The 19,849-nt window shown below is 44.5% G+C and overlaps 1 protein-coding gene across 1 annotated transcript in view; it reads right to left on the reverse strand.

Annotated features, from left to right (window-relative positions):
* The window catches only part of DOCK5 (dedicator of cytokinesis 5), a 923,455-nt gene that overhangs the window by 184,957 nt on the left and 718,649 nt on the right, over positions 1-19,849 (reverse strand). The window lies entirely within an intron of this gene.

The following is a 19,849-nucleotide window of genomic DNA, read 5'->3' on the forward strand; positions in this document are numbered from 1 at the left end:
ATTATGGGACTGAAAAGCCTAACGGAACTTTCAGGATAGTACAAGACCTGAGAAAGGTAAATAAAATTGTTGTATCATGTTGTCCCATTGTATCAAATCCTTCTGTGATTTTATATCAGATTCCTCATGATGCAGAATGGTATACGGTGATTGATTTGTGTCATGCTTTCTTTTCAATTCCTTTACACCCTGACAGCCAACAGATTTTTGCGTTCCGGTTTGGCAAATGTACCTTGGCATGGTGCCGAATCCCACAGGGGTTTACAGAGAGTCCCTCCATATTTAATCAGATCCTGAAAAAGTCCCTAGAAGATTTTAAATGCCCGAAAGTTCGGTACTAGTCCAATATATCGATGACCTACTTGTGGGATCGAGAACTCGAGAAGCTTGTGTAGTGGATACTGTTGCATTGCTGAATCATTTGGCAGATGAAGGACTTAAAGTATCCCCATCAAAATTACAATTCTGTCAAAAAGAAGTACAATATTTAGGCCTTACAATTGTAAAAGGGCTAAGAAAAGTGACTGCAGAAAGAATCAGAATAATAAAAGGAATGAGAGCACCAATGACTCAGAGAGAAGTGAGGATGTTTCTTGGAATGGTTGGATATTGTCGCCAGTGGATTAGTAACTTTTCATTGATTGCAAAACCTTTAGTGCGCTTAACAAAGAGTGATGTAAAAGACCCCATTGAATTAAATAAAGAGGAGTTGAAGGCTTTTAAACAACTGAGAGATGGTTTGTGTGAAGCCCCAGCTCTTGGAATGCCTGACTATGAGTAAGAGTTTGAACTCTATTGCAGCAAAAGAAATGGATGTGCACATTCTGTACTAATACAGAAGCATGGAAAACTGAGAAGACCAATTGCATATTTTTCAGCTATGTTAGACCCTGTAGCTGTAGCATTGTCTGGTTGTCTGAAAGCTCTAGCAGCAACATGTAAGAGTCTGGAACAGAGCGAAGGAATTGTGATGGGATATCCTGTGAGAGTGTTTGTACCTCATGATGTGGCTATCCTCTTAACTAGGAGCCGCACCCTGTTTATGACACACAGTTGTCCAACTAAATATGAGAAAGTCATATTAGGTGCAACAAATGTGAGCCTGGTGAGATGTCTGAATGTGAACCCTTCAACACTGTTAGCTGATGCTGAGAATGTGGAAGTCAGAGATGATGTGGATCATGACTGTTTGGAAGTGCTTGATTTTTGCACCAAGCCACGTCCGGATATAAAAGATGTACCTTTGACAGAAAGTGATTATGTGATGTTTGTGGATGGATCATGCCTGAGAACGGACAAGGGAAATTTGAGTGCAGCATATGCAGTATGTACAGTAGCAGCTATACTGGAAGCATCTTGTCTGAAAGGAGTAAGATCAGCCCAGGTTGCTGAACTTTTTGCATTGACACGAGCATGCAAGTTGGGAAAGAATCTGAGAGTGACTGATCACCGATAGCCAGTATGGCTTTGGTGTTGTGCATGACTTTGGGCAAATTTGGTCCCAAAGAGGGTTTTTGACATTGAGTGGAACTCCTATAAGGAATGCTGAAGTGGTTGGAAAGTTGCTTGAGACGATACAGCTGCCTAAGCAATTGGCGGTAGTAAATTGTGCTGCACACTCGAAGTCTGCTGATTATATATCAGCGGGGAACGAGTTTGCCAGCGATATGGCACAGTATTGTGCACAAAATCAGAGCTCTGTGAATCGAGGAAGGGAAAAAGAAATGAATTCATGTCCCTTACTGTTTACTAACACTGTAAATACATGGGAAGAAGTAAGGCAGTTACAAGAAGAAGCAGGAGATGAGGAAAGAAGACAGTGGGTAAAAGCAGGATGTGCATCACGGGAGACAAATCATGTGTGGGTTTATCGGGATGGAAGACCAGTCATGCCTGATAGCATGGTTTCTACCATGGCATGAATGTATCATGGACAAGCACATGTAGGGAGAGATGCTATGATCAGACTTTTCAAACAGACATGGTATAATGCAAAGTTCAGACTTGTAGCTGAGAGCCTTTGTCAGAGATGCCTTATATGTCAGCAGTACAATCCCGGAAGAAAAACAGTAGTAAGTCTAGGAACGATAGGACGAGAAGGAGGGCCTTTCACAAGAATGCAGATTGACTTCATTGAAATGCGCCCCTTCAATCGGTTGAGGTATGTCCTAGTGATAGTTTGTCTGTTCTCTAGATGGGTGGAAGCATATCCAACAAGAAGAAGTGATGGAACTACAGTAGCAAAGCTACTATTGAGAGAGTTCATTCCCAGATTTGGTTTTCCAGTCACAATCGAGTCAGATAGAGGAAAACATTTCCATTAAAAAAAATCATGAAATTAATTTGTGAAGCATTAAATTTACAACAGAAACTGCATTGTGCCTATCGCCCAGAGGCTTCTGGTGTGGTGGAACAAGTAAATGGCACCATTAAAAACAGATTAGGAAAAATGTGTTTGGCCACAGGATTGAAATGGCCTGATGTCTTGCCTCTGGTACTCATGACTATTAGATCTATTCCGGATATGAATACAGGTTTGAGTCCTCATGAAATAGTAATGGGGAGAGCAATGAGACATGTGTTCATTCCTGTCAACAAGCTATTGCCTATATCTGATGATTTGGTTGTGGATTATTGCAAGGGGTTGGCTGATTCCGTTCATTCTGTGTTTCATCAGGTTGGATCGGATGCAACCACTCTTGAAAAGAAGCCAGCTCATGATCTGAGCCCATGTGACTGGGTAAGAATCAAAGTGCATAGAAGAAGATATTGTCTGGTCCCAAGGTGGGGTAAACCATGTCAGGTGATCCTGACCACGACAACAGCTGTAAAATGTGAAGAATCGGATTCATGCTAGTCATACCTTGCAAATTCCAAATCCAGTGGATAACAGAGAAGAAGAATACTTTGAAGAATCTGATACAAGTTCTGAATCTGATACAGAAGAGACCAGGGTAAGACCAACTCCTGAATGGGAGGAGTCAGAACCAAGTTCAGTGGTAGCACCAGAGAATCTACCATTAAGAAGGAAATTGCAAATTTCTGACACTAGCTCAGAGTCAGACACTGAACCAGTACGAGAACATAAGAGCATAAACGAAAATAGTGAAGAGACTGTCAAAGAGATTCTTGATAAAGAAGCTCCGCATGGGAAAATAAGAGAAATTCCACCTGAAATATCAGAAGTAGATGGTGAGGTGCACGATACAGAGAGAGAGGGAAAGATTGTTGCGGAAGACCCCCGAGGAGGAGTAGGGAAACCATACATCCAGGTAGAAGAAGGGATAGTTAGTCAGCAGGAAGATTGTGTGGAAGAACCACGAGGAGGAACAGAAGTAGATAAGAAGAAGGAAGTAGTGGAAAGAAAGCCTATCGAAAGTAAAAGTCAAGTTGGAACTGAATCTGAGGACAGTGATGAAGAAATACCAGAAGGTCGAGTCCTAAGGAAAAGAGCATGGAGAACTGAGAGAAATGAAAAGGGAATTAAGTTGAAAAGGCCAGCAAAGGATGAAGTTTGGCCAAACAAGATAAAGAGATTAAGATACAGATTGACACGAGTATATTTGTCCAGAGCTGAACAAGTGAATGAGGTGTCTAGCCATGAGAAATCAAAAGACGTGAAACAGACACCCTTAGAGGAAAGCAAACGAACGAGAAAATCCAACCAGAAGTATAAGTCACCAGAATGGTCGTATGTGGCACTTTCTGAAGTACAAGAAGAGGCAGACAGCCAAGGAGATCCAGAGGTGACTATACCAGAAGTGGTTGAGGACGACGAAGAATTGGAAATCCTGAGAGTTATCTTGTCCGATATCGGGGAAGAGACAGATGTTCAGGAAATTCTGAATCAAGATTGTGAGAAAAGAGTGAAAGACGATCAAATGCCAAACTGAAAAGACAAAAGTGCTCCAGTAGAGAAACTTGAAAACTACTGAATAAAAGACACAACCGAAAAGAACCAAGTAGGTGCTTAGAGCCTTGGGTTTAGAGAAAACTAGTTGTGAAGTAGACGAGGCTAAGTCAAAAGACATTGATCATTTTCCGAAATGGCAAACACAGAAAATAGGAAATCTAAATGTGTGTTCCTTCGAAGATGGTGCAAAATGTGTTGTTGTTGTACAGGATTACTAATGCTTCGGTGGAATGTGTTAGCCTTAATGGTTTCATTTAAATTTACATTAGAGACAATAGAAGGTCATAGTGAGAATATACTGATGTAGAAAAGATTCAGAAGATTTATCCGACTAAAATAGATAGGAATTATTTACATAAAGATAGGTCCATAACTGATTTTTCTAACAATGTTTTTTCAAAATTATTATACGAATATGTAAAAACAATGGATGTGAGGGATTGCTACGTATGCATGCAGTTACCTGCATCCTTGTCCGAGGGAGTGACGTACCATCACCTTCCAGTGACATATGGAATAATGTGTAGTGTATTAGCTAGTTTGTTTTACAAAACAGGGAAACTAGAATATTATTTTTCAGATGTAGACAACATATTTTCACAAGTACCTGTAGTCCATAAATTGAATAAAGTAAAAACTGGTAAAGTGTTAGGTGAATTTTTCTTAGAAACTAGAGAACTAACATTAGAATCAGTATTCAAAAATAATCTCACTTATAGTCTGAAAAGAGAGGAAAAGACTTTCTTAGATATGGTAGAAGAGAGGAGAATAAAAATGCAAAAGAAGGTACCTGAGGGAAAAGAAGAAAAGACAGTTTGGGATGTTGAAAGAGAAAAACATTTGAAAGGAGAAACTAGTCCAGCAATGGCTTTAGATTGGCCTCAGAAGGGAAAATTGTGTATTAGAAGAAATCAAACTGTGTATGATAACTATTTCATAGGTGCAAGTGATTTCCATGATACTTATAGAATCATGGGTGGATGGGGATTTAAAGGAGGAAATGATCCGGTATTCCCTGGATTATATTTTATCTGCAGGGAACAAAGCTTATTATTGATTACCCGACCATTGGTATGGCACATGTTATCTAGGCCTGGTTTTCCCAAAGATATTACATGTGGGAAGAGGAAAAGATGGTGCACATGAGATAGGTAGACAACTAACACGTAGGAGAAGAGAATCATGGGCGGAAATTGTAGGAGACATTTTTGGAGCACTAATACCAGCAGTTGGAATATCTCTGAATGCACATAAAATTAGAAGATTATCAACAGTAGTGGATCGCTCGTCAACAAGCACTGCTGGAGGATTTTTATTGGTAAACACAGAACTGGTTGCCATGCGAGCGATGGTGATGCAAAATTGACTTGCCCTTGACATAATTTTGGCAAAAGAGGGTGGAGTCTGTGGAATGCTGAAAGTTCAACATTGTTGTACTTATATTGCTGACGAAAGTCAAGATTTGAAGACATACATTAAAAATATAACTGATTTTCATGAGGAGATTGTTCCACTGGAGGTTGAAGGTATTTGGGAAAAGATTGGGAAAAAGTTTGCTACTATTAAGGACTTTCTACTAAAATTAGGTAGTACCATTATTGGTAAAATTTTATTTCCAGTAACGTGTGTGATATTTTTAGTATTAATTCTGAGACTAGGATGTTTATGTAGCAAGAAAAGAAAATTACAAAAACATATAAAAAGAGAAACTACAGAGAAGAGAAAGAAAGAAAAGAAAGAGAAATAGAAGAGGTAGAACTAGAAGAATGGAAAGACAATATGTATAAGAAAACAAGAGAAGAAGAGACAGGGGAAACAATTATGTGATCTAACCAAACTTAAGAGAACTAAATTCATTTCTATTACAAATTTTATGAAAATTTGAGGGTATTGTGGTGATATTAAAAATCACCAAAGGGGGGATTGATGAGGCAGGTAAAACAACATTTTGTATACCTCCTCTATTTTGCATGAAAATATTAATCATTTAACCAACTAATAATAATTTGACTGACGGTGTGCTGTGTTATACTTATCAACTTTTTGCAATTTTTGTAAACACCAATTACACGTGAGACTTATTGCTATTTGCATGACAGAATAACCTTAATTATTAATTGTGGTACGCATATTAATAGTAGCACGTGTGGTAATAGAATATCGCATGATTTATGTTGCTTTTGTGATGTTTGCGTTCCCGTTTTGGAACGAATGGTGAGTTTTATTGCTTTAAACGTTGCTAAAAGCTAGGAAAACACGAATACATAAAGGGATTAGTGAGGGTATAACATTAGAATTTCCATTTCTGTATATTAATTATTCTTTTGTGTTTGTTTCGCTTAAGTTGACATTTAGGCATACCAAAACATGGCGTCCAAAATGGAGTTCGGAAGTGGCCACCGTCTCGTGAGCGCGATGTTTACTGCGCAGACCCGGATGGCTCCGCAGACCTCCAGGCAACCTACGGCCTGTGCAAAGAGTTCCTGGTCAAGGATAGGAACATGGAGGACTGCCAAACTTCAGTCAGTAAAATCTGGTCTAAATGAACAATTGGGACATACAAGCAAACCATTCAATGTTGCATAAGGGCAACATGGACAGAGGAAGTGAACCAGCAAAATCCATGAGAACCTGGACTAACGTAAAATCGGATGACATTACAAAACTCATCAAATCAGCCAATCATCTGTCTTCTTAGCCTAAGAATGTTTCATGTTATCCCGAATTTCATTATAAAAAGGGTAGTAGAATAGGGAGGGAGATGATGTTGCCTTCTTACTCTATGACCGCAAACCTCTATTGACCCCACAGGCGATGCAGATGCTTGCACGATTTCTGGTCCTTTGGAGATCTTTGGGACTGTAACCTGCTGAGCAAAGAACTTTCCGACTTTGAGCTTTGGCCTGCTTATTTGGACAATTTAACGGCTAAATTCGGTTATGCAGAGCCAAATGAATTAGAGAAAGATCCAGATAGCAAGAATAGGTAAATGTAAATGACATACGATTTGTGCTGATTGAACAAAATTCTAAACTTTGATTGACCGAAATGCTAATATTAATTGCAAAACAAAATTTAGATAAACAAATAATTGATTAACCGAATTTATGAGTTTGTGGTTTGTCGATCAAATGACTATAGGTTTCTGAAGCTTAAATGTGTTTTTGCTGGTTCTAGATCACCATCAACCAGTCCAACTAATTAGTACGTCTACCAAGTGGTGGAGTGTCTTGATGTTAAGGGTAGGATCCTATAGGTGGTAATGCAAATGTATATTCTGTAAATAACTTTTCCTCCCTATAGGTAATAAGGTACTCCCCACATGTCCAGCACTTAGTTATTCATCCCTCCTGTGTGCAGACTCGTGAGAGGAGACGTATGAGTGTTGATGTTATGAGCCCCACCAATGAATGCGTGTGTGAATGAGCTGGTGTGACGTCGGGTCTGCGACGCAGGGAAGATAGTTGTAAATTTGCTCTCTTTTTTTCCGGCTTTGCGCTGGATCAGTACATCATCTATGAACATAGGACAACCAACACCACCTACCGAAGGCACAAAATTCCCTGGTGAATAATGACCGAATAGCCAAGCTATAAAGACAGAATTATATTTTATGCAGTTCATTATTTCAGATGACAATTTTGTAGGCACAACATGCATCAGAGGGCTCTGAAAAATTACAAATAACTCATAAGTTACCTATTTTGTATAGTAATTCTTAGCAAGTCCACCCCTAAAATCCCTTCCCAACTTGTGGGAATATCACCGCCCTATTGGACGACAGTATAAAATGAGAACAAAGGACCATTCGCGCCTGCGCGTCTTGCACTGACCCACACTCTCCTTTGTTCCCCTAATAGTTTAAATGCTCAGTTCCTTTCCAACCCCTAGCCAGAATATTCCTATTCAATCTACAGCGTGAAGACTAAAGATGGGCTGCTGTGAATGGAGGATCAGCAAGGACTAATTTGTTTGAACAGGAGTGTAACATTTCTTGTACCTCCAACCCCTTTGATTAACAGTGAGTGGAATTATCATAAGTAGACAGCGAAATACTAGTACTGTATCAGTGAAAAGGGAAGCCACCATAAGCTGGAATAGAGAGGAACACGACATTCCAGAAGGTTTTCAAATTGCTCTAGATTCATCCTGAAAGATTCGAGTCAATCCCTATGTGAACAAAACTGTGCAAAATGGAAAGTTACTCTATTGGACCTCAAAGTAAGCATGAAACATACAAATGATTATGAAAGATGCGTTAGTTTTTGAGACACAACAAATACACTGCCAACCCCTTCGTTTTCCCTATTTGTTTTTGCATCCTCCTTAGCTCAACGAAAGAGCAAGTGTTTTCAGCTTCAGAGAGACCAATCAGCTGTAGCGCAACTAATCCACACTTTACACCATTGAGACATTGCCTGAGCGAAAACATCTTTTCTGCTATTAAGTGGATAAACACCATGAACAATGCAGTTCTGCAGAGATGGGCTAATTCTGCGGTTGTGTACAGAAGGGAACGTGGCCAGTTTTGAATTTCAATAATTAGTTTTGAAGTAATCAAAAATGGAACATGCATCAGTTCAAATACAGATGTTTTATCAGAAGCGCTGCACAATCATATTTCTAAGAAGCAAAATTCCAGGTTACCAGTGATCATTAAAGTTATTCGATGGCCTTGTCCATGGAACAAGAGAGGTTATATAACTCATCACAAAGCCTCAACACACTTGTATATACGTCTCCGGTGCAAATACCTCATTAAGACCCAGAAAGCAGCCTGAGTTAAACAACATGGTGATGGGTGAAATACCTGAAGAGGCCTCAGACTCTGGCTGTCACTAAGGCCACATTCTAGTCCATTGTTTTCCACCCACTATGCCACTTCAGACAGAGACCAGCCATTTGCACATCAGCTTTTGTCCTGCTCCAGTAGGAACAGTAACACCGCCAGGGTAGGATACCTCAGAACATGAGCACAAGCAAACCCAGGCCGGTTTTGGCCTGGATAAGCCTCATGAGTGCAGCACTCACGAGTTCTGGGGAACAACGAGGAAGGACTTAAATGTGGGCATATCCTTAGAACTTAAGGTGTCACATTCAGGAAAGTTTCTTCCCAGTCCTAAGAGAGGGGCCAATATTTAGACAAAGCTTTTAACCCTGATTACCCATGATGAATTAAAAAAAATACAGAGCTTGTGAAAATGCATGCCTGTTCAGCCCTTTGTATGAGATTTAAGAAACTCTAAAGTAATTTCTGCCTCGCCCCAAAAAAAGAATATCTTTCTCCGACTCCTAACCCTTGGGAAATTTGGGAAAAGAGAGGGACACCTCCTGTTCTCTAGAGAGCAGATCCTTCTTCACTTTTTGCAATTTCTGTCCCATGAGTACTGCAGCACAACTCAGCCCACGGAAAATATGGACATTTGCACCCAACATACACAATTATATCTTCTTTGCAGTTGCTCCCTCTAGCAAGGATTCCACAACTCCATGCCAGAGCACTTCCCAACTACAAGGGGCCCTTAAGTAGGAAGTCTGGTGACTTTTGAACTACAGCCAATACCTAATTTTGTGAAGGCCCCATTATAGGTATTTTTAAATCCTCAGATTCCGTCATTTGTGATGGTAATAATATCACTATCCCAAGGCGAAGGGCTCTTGCATCGTTCTCCAGATGTTCTATTTCAACTTCAGATAGGTCAGAGAGGCTACTGTGCATTGTTACAAATGCTCTGTTTGGGTTTCTGAACTAAATGTTTCCCTCTCTGATTTCTAGGAGTAGACCCGCCGGTCTAGACTGCCAATGACTTCTCATTATTTAGTACATACCCATCAATTTCTTCCATGAGCAATTTCAGTGAGAATATTTTACACTCCCAGATGATCTGACTGCTCTAGATTCTTTAGCATAGACATCATCATCTCACCTTGATTCAGACACATCCCTGTACCAACAAGCAGATTCATCTGGGTTAATCTCCACGATTCCATAAAAAGTCCAGACTTTCAGTACCAAGAAATCCTTCTTTTTATGGCCTTGTTTATTCTTCTTAGGAAAAAGTTCAGACTGCAATAAAGTTGCCACTCACAAAATGTAGGACAGGACTCGGGGTCGTGGATTCCTGGAATAGCATATATCATGTAGCTTACCTGGCTCCATCCTCTTCTAAGTGGGCATTTTTAAATCTCTAACTATAGAACAAGTCACTTACCTTCAGTAATAATATGATATATCTTTAAGAGACATATATTAGTTATAGATTACTTACCTTAGAATTACCCCCAGGCATCAGACTGGATCTGGAGAATTTTTTCTCAGCAGTACCCCTGCACCTCGGCAGGTGGGGTCGGGCGACTCTGCGTTCGTCGTCGTGATCGCCAGGATGATGTCACAGTATCTACTTAGACGCCGCCCCTGCACGCTGATGTCAGTTCTTTTACACGACAATCCACGCAAAAAGCGCAGTGCCATGCAAGACACTGACCACTGGTGCACAGAACTAGGGCCCTGGAAGGGAGTACCTTACTCTAGAAGCCAGTTCGCAGAAAGGGAGGATGGGTGGGGCGGTAAGGAATCTATAACTAATATATATCTCTTACAGATATATCGTTACCGAAGGTAAGTAACTTGTTCATCTGAAAGAGACTATTAGTTATAGATTCCTTATCTTAGAATAGATACCCCAGCAATAACAACCCCGAAGGTGGGTCTGCGAACTAAGTTTACACCAGAAAGTCCTGGAGAACTGAACGGACAAAGAAGCCGTCTCTCTGGACTTAACTATCCAGGCAGTAATGTTTAGTGATGCCGACGTGGCTACCTGGCAGATGTCTCTGAGGGGGGACTCCACCTTCCAAAGCAGTAGTGGTTGTCACCCTATCGGAGGCTCCTGTTTTTGCCAAGGAAAAAGAGATCTTAAGGCACTGGACGACCTATCGAGAGATGGTCTGTTTGTGCACAGCCCTACCTTTCTTGGCACCCACATAGTCACCCATAATAGTTTTGTGCGATCCAGATAAAATGATAATGCACGTTTTGGATCCAGATGGTGGAGTCTTTCCTCCTCCTTTGAGGGATGCGGGGACGGGAAGAAGGTGGACAAAGTGATGGTCTGTCCTATGTGGAAAGAGGTAACCACTTTGGGTAGGAAAGAAGGTCTGGTCCGGATGGACAGCAAGGAAAGGAGGTTTAGAAGGTAGCGCCTGAAGCTCACTCACCCTGCGAGCAGAGGTGATGGCAACCAGAAAAGCAGTTTATAAAGTCAAGAGTCTGAGAGGGCAATTATGTAGTGGCTCAAAAAGGAGTGCACATAAGGTTAGTTAAGACTAGATTCAAGTCCCAATGGGGCATTGTGAAAGAAATAGGAGGATGCCTCGATGTTCCAGCCATGTCCAAAGACGAAGAGCCTCCTGACATAGGGTCCACGACCCCACCCCACCCTGCCTGTTGCAGTTTCACATAGCGGTGGTGTTGTCCATGAACATCTGCACTAATCTTCCTCTGACAGAAGGAAGGAATGCCTTCACTGCAAGATGAATCGCCCGGCGCTCCAGAAGGTTGATTTGGATCCCGGACTCCGCCGGAGACCAAAGGCATCTGATCTCCGCCTCTCCCATGTGGCCGCCCCATCCCAGGAGTGACGCATCAGTCACTACTGTGAACTCTGGTTGGGGAAGGGAGAGGGATCTGCCGTTGACCCAATCCGGGTTTGTGGGCCACCACTGCAGCTGACGTGCAGTGTCCTCCAACATCTGGGCGAAATCGGAAGGTTCCCCTGATGCTGCGCCCACTAGAACTTCAGGTCCCACTGCAGAGCCTGCATATGCCATCTGGCATGATCCACCAGCAGGATGCAGGAGGCCATGAGGCCCAGCCGCCTCAGGGTAATTCTCACCGAAATCTGGAATAGAGGCTGAAACATCGGTATCATAGCCCGAATATCCCGAACTCACTGCTCGGGAGGATAGGCCCGAAACTGCGCTGTGTCCAGACCCACTCCGATGAAAAGGAGCTTCTGAGAGGGAATCAGGTGCGACTTCGGCAGGTTGAGAGTGAACCCCAGCGAATGCAGGAGGTCCGCCATAGTCTGGAGATGGGAGATGACAGCCTGTGGCGAGCCTGCCTTCAACAGACAGTCGTTGAGATAAGGGAAGACTGCAACCCCTGATCTGCGCAGATGAGCTGCAACCACCGCAATCACTTTTGTGAACACCCGAGGGGTGCCAGTAAGGCCAAAGGGGAGAACAGAAAACTGTAAATGCTTGTGGCCTACTGTGAACCGCAGGTAGTGTCGGTGGGCAGGCAAGACAGGGATAAGAAAATAAGCGACCTGCAAGTCCAATTCTACCATTCAGTCTCCAGGGTCGAGGGCAGATAGGACCTGAGCCAATGTCAACATTTTGAACTTCTTCTGTAGGAAGTGGTTGCCGCCCCTGAGATCCAAGAGAGGACGCAGGCCTTTGTCCTTCTTGGGTACCAGGAAGTAGTGGGAATAACAACCACGACCTACTTCTGACTCCGTGACTCGCTCAATTGCTCCCTTGGCCAAGAGAGCCATAACTTCCAGAGAGAGAAGGGCCAAGTGATCCTCTGACATGCGATGGAGTGTTGGTGGCATGGCGGGAGGGGTAGTCTCGAAGGGGAGGGAGTAGCTTCTTCAGACTATCTGCAAAACCCACCTGTCCGACGTGATGTTGTGCCAGTGGCGGAGGTGATGGCGGATTCTGCTGCCCACTGGCAACTGGTGGCCCTGAAAAGTCAGACTAGGAAGGTTTGGAGGCAGCTGCCGAGGGGGCATGGTGGACTGACCCACCCTCTGGCCCCCGGACCCACGAAGCTGGGTCCCATGTCCCCGGCCACGCAGAGGCTGGGTGGCTTGTGCAGCCCTGTGGCTCTGGGTGGAAACTGGTGAGTCACCCCTTCCGTGTCCACGAAAGGCAGACTGCATGGGGCGAGAAGCTGCTGCAAGGCCCAAGGACCCGGTCGTAGCCCTAGAGTCCTTAAAGTGCTCGAGCGCGTTGTCCGCCTCCGGGCACTATGGCAGCACTTGCCAACCGTGTCCCACACCAAATGTGTGTAACGGCCCAAGAGACATGCAGTGTTCAATGCCCGCAGTCCTAAGCTGGCGGACGAAAACTTCTTCTTCCCAAGATGGTCCAGCTTCTTGTATTCCCTATCTTGAGGAGCTGTAGGGAAAGCGCTTCCTTTCAAGGATGAGGCTTGGACTACCAAGCTCTCGGGGGTAGGGTGTTGGGAGAGGAAAAGTGGGTCACCCGGGGCCGGGCTGTGGCGTCGGCCAATCATCCTATCCACAGAAGCCCCTGTGCTGGGCATGGACCCGGAGCCCAGAAGGACGTCAGTGAGGACCTCATTAAAAGGCAGCAAGGGGTCCGAAGAGGCTGCTGCCGGCTGAAGCACCTCAGTCAGGAGGTTAGTCATGACTGCCACCATAGGAAGCTCAAGGCCCAAGGCCTCAGCCACCTACGCAACCCCACAGCGTAGGAATCTCCCTGCTCCGTAGCCATGGTAGAGGGAGAAAGCATACCAAGGTCTGGGGAGGTATCCAGACCACTAGCATCACCCAACTCCTCTATCCAGTCCGGCTCTTCAAGCTGGTCTGCCAGAGGGTCAACAGACCCCTCCCAGTCCTCCTCACCCTCCTCTGGCTGCCACTCAGGGCGATAGGGAATGCTAGGGAAGAACAGCGGTACAAAAGTACCCTCCGGCGCCGGTACAGACGTTGGTCGATGTCTGTCCGGATTCATGTCCAAGTCGAGAAGGAGGCTGGGGTCGATGCGGCCGGGGGTGGAATCAGCGCTGGAGGCGTCAGAGGAATCAGCACTGGGGAATGTACCGTGAGGTCGACCGGCGCCGATCAGGATCCAGGCCTGGATACCGGGGGGTCCTGCGGCGCTGAGGCCAGAGCCTCCGGCATCAAAGACCTAGGGCCTCCAGCCGAGTCCGTGGGGCCAGAAGGGATGCCGGCGGAGTCAGACTGCCTAAAGATAGAGTAGAGGGCTTCATAAAATGCATGAAGCTGGGCAGGGGACACTCCGGCTCCCGGAAATGGAGGGAAGCGCTGAGCTGTCCCAGCAAGCTCCGAGGGCTGGAGCTGAAGAATGACGACCCTCTGTGTCCCACTTTACGTTGGCCGAAGGACGGTGAGGAGGCGAAGAGCGAGGATGCTTCTTTGCCTTTTTCTTGTGCTTCGACTTACCCGATGACGAAGACTTCTATGACGAATGGTGGTGGTGGCTCTGCAACCTTCCCCTCGACCGGGACTTAGAGCGGCACGGAGCCGACTGCCGTGCCTCTAAAAGCTTTTGGGACCGCTCCCACAAAGATTTAGGGTTTAGGGCCTGGCAGTCGGAGCACGACTTCGGGTTGTGGTCGCGCTCCAGGCACGAAAGGCATCTAGGTGCGGATCAGTGACCGACATCAGCTTGTGACAGGAGTTCCAAGGCTTGAAACCGGGTCGACGACTTGACATCCCTTGTGCACCAGGAGTCGTAAGACTTCAAAAAAGATGTCGAAAAAAGTCAAAAAAGTTTAGTCAAAAAATGACTATGGGTACTGCTCTCTCTGGATCTGCGCTGGCTGGTGCGGAACAAGTAAGAACTGACATCAGCGAGCAGGGACGGCATCCAAGTAGATACCGCAACGTCATACCGGCGATCATGTCGACGAACGCAGAGTCGACTGACGCCACCTACAGATGCACAGGGGTACTGCTGAGAAAACATTCGCCGGATCCAGTCTGACGTCTGGGGCTAATTCGAAGGTAGGGAATCTGTAACTGATTATCTTTTTCAGATTGTGGCTTCAGAAACTAAATCTGTGTTTGCAGAAAAAAGTGAAATGCAGCCAATAAGATGTACACAATGGCTGCCGCTGAAATCTCGGAAATGAACTAGCCCGAAGAGGAAACTCCCCCAAGAAAACGTGTTGACTTCCAACGTTTATTGGGGGTTTGCCACCTTTTCATACCTCCCCAGTGTTCCAGAGGTGTCACTTCCCTAAGCATTCTGTTCTACTTAGCAAATGGTATCACATATATGTTACGTAACATTTGTACAGCATCGACTCCCATTGAAACTACTTCATGACACCAACTGCAAATGGCAAACAGTACATAAAACAACTACCTCTGTTGCAGGCAAATACACAACAATCACAGAGTAAACAATACAAACTTCATATCAAAACATCTGAAATAGAGCTGTATAAGGATACAGACACACACTTTTTTTTACCATCGGTAAAACTCTTTCTGGTGGATACCATAATTGCAGGTTTCTCACCTTGGAATACTCTCCAAGCGCCAGACTAGATCCAGAAACTCTCAGCAACGCTTGTACGTGCCACTAGATGGCACAGTGTGATTCTCGATTGCCCCGGAAGTGATGGAGTGGAGCCACATGTAAGTGTCACGCCTGTACCTTGGCATCAGTTTCTTGCTTGGCCCTTTCCATGGCCTCAGACTTAATCGCAACACAAATATTAGCACAGAGTGTAGATTCCTAAGTTCGGACCTTTTTAGATGCAATAAAGGAGCCACTTCACAGAACGGGTAGGTGGGAGGGTGGTGAGGAACCTGTGTTTAGAAAGAGTACCCACACTCTTGGCTCACCTTGGCATGCAAAGAGAAGAGTCACCCATAGAATCATTATACTTTTCAAATGGCAGACGCAAAGGCATATCATTACGGTTCGTTACATACTCAGCCTTACCCCACAAATGAAACGCCTAAAGGAAACATAGGGAGAGGGAATTGAATACAGATATCAAAGAAGACACCTCAGGAGCAATATGGCAACACGCCTTCGAATCCTCCGCCTGTCTCCACTACACGGAAAAATCCTCCTACAAACTCCTTATGCAGTGGTATTTGACATCAGTACAACTACACAAAATGTTCAGGACCTCGGACTCCTGCTGGAAGGGCTGTGGGGAACGGGGGCATGTTCTTGCATACACGGTGGGTGTGTCTGAGGGTGCAAGCATTTTGGAGCAAGGTCCTCCTCAAGATCCACACAATTCCCAACACCACTCTACCCCGCCATCCATTAGCGATTCTTTTGGGTGTTCCAGGCACGGAGGGAACTCTTCCTTCGTCGACAATGCAAGGTCGATTCCTCTCCCATTTATGACTAGCGGCACGGCTGTGCATCACGCAAATGTGGAAAGAACCCCAAGCTCTGACTCAAAACCTATGGAGGGGTAAGGTATGGAATCTGTAAACCATGGAAAAGCTTACCGCCATACTTAGAGACAGAGTGGCCAAATTTGACACAACATAGCACCCTTTCATTATGCATATACAATGACAAAATAGAATAGGGGGACTACACCTTACTATGCCTAAGGCACTAAAAGCCTCTGATATATGGGCCCTTTCCCCCTCAGAATCAGAGTGACCCAACCAGACCTGACTAATCCTTGGGGCTTATTCATACAAAACATTAGTAAGCTATAGTGGAATATTTCTCTTTGATTTTCTGGAATAACATCTGTTCTGCTTACAGTGGGGGTGTCTTGTGGGGGGTGGGTTGTGGAGCCTACTATGCATTTGAGAGTGCTATTAAACTTTCCTTATCTGACTATGTTGTACACTTTTTGGAGGGTGGCGGGTGCTGAATCCTCCTCTAACATATGCTCTGTGACACTTATGATGATGCTGCAATGTGTGTCATGATTTTCTTTATCAAAGTGCTAAATAAAGTTTAAAAAAGAAAGGGTATCCACCAGAAAGAACTTCTGATGTACACTTCTAAATGCAGCTTCCTTAGCTTATAACAGATACCAAAGCAGTTCCTCCCCAAAGTGGAGAGTGTGTAGAGTGAACTCAGACCAAAAGGTCCTGCAGGACTGAATGCGAAATGTCCTTCCCGTCAGGCCTGGCTGTCAAGGAAGTAGTGCTTTGTGTAAACATATGCTCCGATGCCCATGTCTCAGCCTGGCTGAAATCAAGGACAAGCACTCCGCATGCCAACATAGTCATAGCAGCCTCGCCCCTGGTGGAATGGTTTCTCAAAATTCACAGAGTTTACTTTTTGGCCATTGCAAAGTCGATCTTGACACAGAGTACTATCCATCACAAGAGAGTCCTCTACTGCACCGCCTTCCCTTTCTGTGCCCCCAAAGAAACCGGATTGTCGATCCAATGTTAATTGGTGTGATCAATGTAAAATCTTTTGTGCTCCTGCTGATGAAGCCTATCCTCTTCTTTTGAGGAGTGAAGAAGAGAAAAGAACGCTGACAGGGTTATGGATTGCCCAATATGGAAGGGAGTCACAACTTTAGGCAAGAAAGGTGCACAAGTCCTATGCACCAGTTTATCAGGAAAAAAAGATGGTGTAAGGCAGTATCACCAACAGTGCCTAATCTTCATGCACATAACCAGCTGAAGTGATCACAATGAGGAAAGACAGTCTTTAGAGTCAGAAGACTCAACGAGCACCTGTACATAAGCATATGACAAACGTCAAAACCAAGTTAAGGTCTAACGGTGGCATTACAAATGGTTTCAGAGAAAGCATGGGTCAAATCTTTAACAAACCACGTTCCAGCAGGTGATGTAAACAAGGACGGTTGGTCTGGCAACAACCTTTAATAGTGCCCAATGCAAGGCCTTGCTAACCAAAGATGAAATGAACAGGAGAAAATCCCACAGTTTGGTGTATAAAGTGTCTGTCTTGTGGACTTCACACCAAACCACAAAATTTCTCCCAGCAACCGGTGCCAATGGACTTTGTGGAAGGATACCTGGTAGCGAGGATGACATCCACCACTTCGGTGGCAGATCAAATGCAATTAACTACCACTGCTAAATATCCACACATGGAGGTGTAGACTGCATAGATTTGAGTGAAGAATCCTGCCCTGTCTAACAGGAGATCCTCTCGAAGTGGGAAGCTGATCGGAGGGTAGCTGCTCAGCCCAGAAGTTCCAGGTACCACTATCTCCAGGCCCATTACAGAGCCGCTAGGATGACTTGAGGCCAGTTGTTCCAGATTTTTTTTCAGAACTCGGTGCAGTAGAGGCAGGGGCAATAAGCAGCACAGGTGTTCCATTACAGCCAGAATTAATCTCCTAAAGTGTACCTGCGGAAACTTCATGCACAAAACATTTGACACAGCAATCTCTATGGTGGGAAAGAGATCTAGCTAGGGTTCTCCCCACTGTTGGAAGATACCACCTCAGGATGTAGACTCCATTTGTGATCCACCAGATGCCGCCGGCTGAGCTCATCTGCTCTGGCATTCAAGGATTCTGCCAGAAGCTTCAGGATTCGGGAAATTTCTTGACACTCCAGCCAATTCCAGAGGTGCAGAGCTTCTTGAGACAGGACTCAAGACACCACTTTTGCCTGCTGTTGTAGTACCACATGGCGGTGGCTTTGTCACTGAAACACTGCACCAGCCTTCCCTTAATGGATGGTAGGAAGGTGTTTAACACCAGATGAATGGCCTTCAACTCCAACAGATTCATAAGGATCTGGACTTCTACCAGAGACCAGAGTCCTTTGATGTCCACCACCCCAGATGATCTCCCCAACCCAGTAGTGAAGCATCCGTCACAATCGTCAACTGTGGGGGGGGGGGGGAACAGAGAGGTGCTGCAACTAGACCAATTGCATTCAAACACTCTCCTCTGCAGATCGTGTACCGTCTCTTCTGAAATCTGGATGGCATCCATCAGATCTTTTCGGTATTGGGCCTGCTGCAGGAAGCTAAGGTGCCAGTAAGCCTCAGAGCTTTCTGCAAAGGAGGCGGTATACCAATTAGCCCTGATTGTTGTAGTACCACATGGCGTAGGCTTTGTCACTGAGAAACTGCACCAACCTCCCCTTCATGGACAGAAGGATGGTCTTCACACCAGACAAATGGGTTGCAACTCCTACAGATTGATAAAGAGCCGGACTTCCACCGGAGACCAGAATAATCTGATGTTCACTGCTCCACACGACCTCCCCAACCCAATAGTGATGCATCCGTTACCACCATCAGCTGTGGGTGGGAAAGAGAGAGGGGCCTACTGCTAGTCCTACTGCATTTGAGCGGCCACCTCTGCAGATCAGGAACCGTCTCTTCCGAAATCTGGGTGGCATATGTCAGATCTCCTTGTTATTGGATCTGCTGGAACTTCAAATTTAATTGCAGAGCCAGCATGTGGCATCTGACGTAGGCAGCCACAGAGATGCAGGAAGCTAAGAAGCCAACAAGCCTCAGAACTGCTCTAGCAGAGGAGCATTGCTGGTCTGGCACCTGTGGAGTATTCTAAGGTAAAGAATCCTTGGTTAGAAGTATTCATCTGAAAGACAATTGTCAAGAACAGCATATTCCATCACAATAGGTACATTTTAGGTGTGCATATGTCAATATATATTATATCTTATGTGAAGTCTGTCAACCAATTGCACTTCACTAAGATCACACCTTTGTTTAGGTTCATTTTTATTTAACTTGTTGAATATAATCCAACCCTGAGTATTAACTTATAATAGAAATTACTTTTTAGTCGCAAGGCTGGCTCTTTGACTTTATACTACAAACTTAGCATATTTAATGTGTGTCTTTGCTAATTGTTTGATGAGAGAGAGAGTGTGTGTATGTGTGGGAAAACAACTTGCACAGATGCTGCATGTGCTGTACCTGTGCTGTTCGCTGCAGTGAAAAAATAGCTTTCTGCATGCAATGCATGCATAAGCTATATAATTTAATGTGGGGTGAATCACTGTACTTTTGAAATATAAATTATTTCTCTTGCATTGAAATGCAAGTATTACATAAGATGCTGAATGAAACACAGGATACTTTACCTTAAAAACTGTTTTTGTGTACTTCTTTTATGATGTTTCTGAAAACCTGGCTGTTCTAATATTGTTGGCCACCATCTGGCACTTACGTAGGACTGGGAAACCCAGTTAGGTAGCC

This window comes from Triturus cristatus, chromosome 11 (assembly GCF_964204655.1).
Source record: "Triturus cristatus chromosome 11, aTriCri1.1, whole genome shotgun sequence".
Taxonomy (NCBI): domain Eukaryota; kingdom Metazoa; phylum Chordata; class Amphibia; order Caudata; family Salamandridae; genus Triturus; species Triturus cristatus.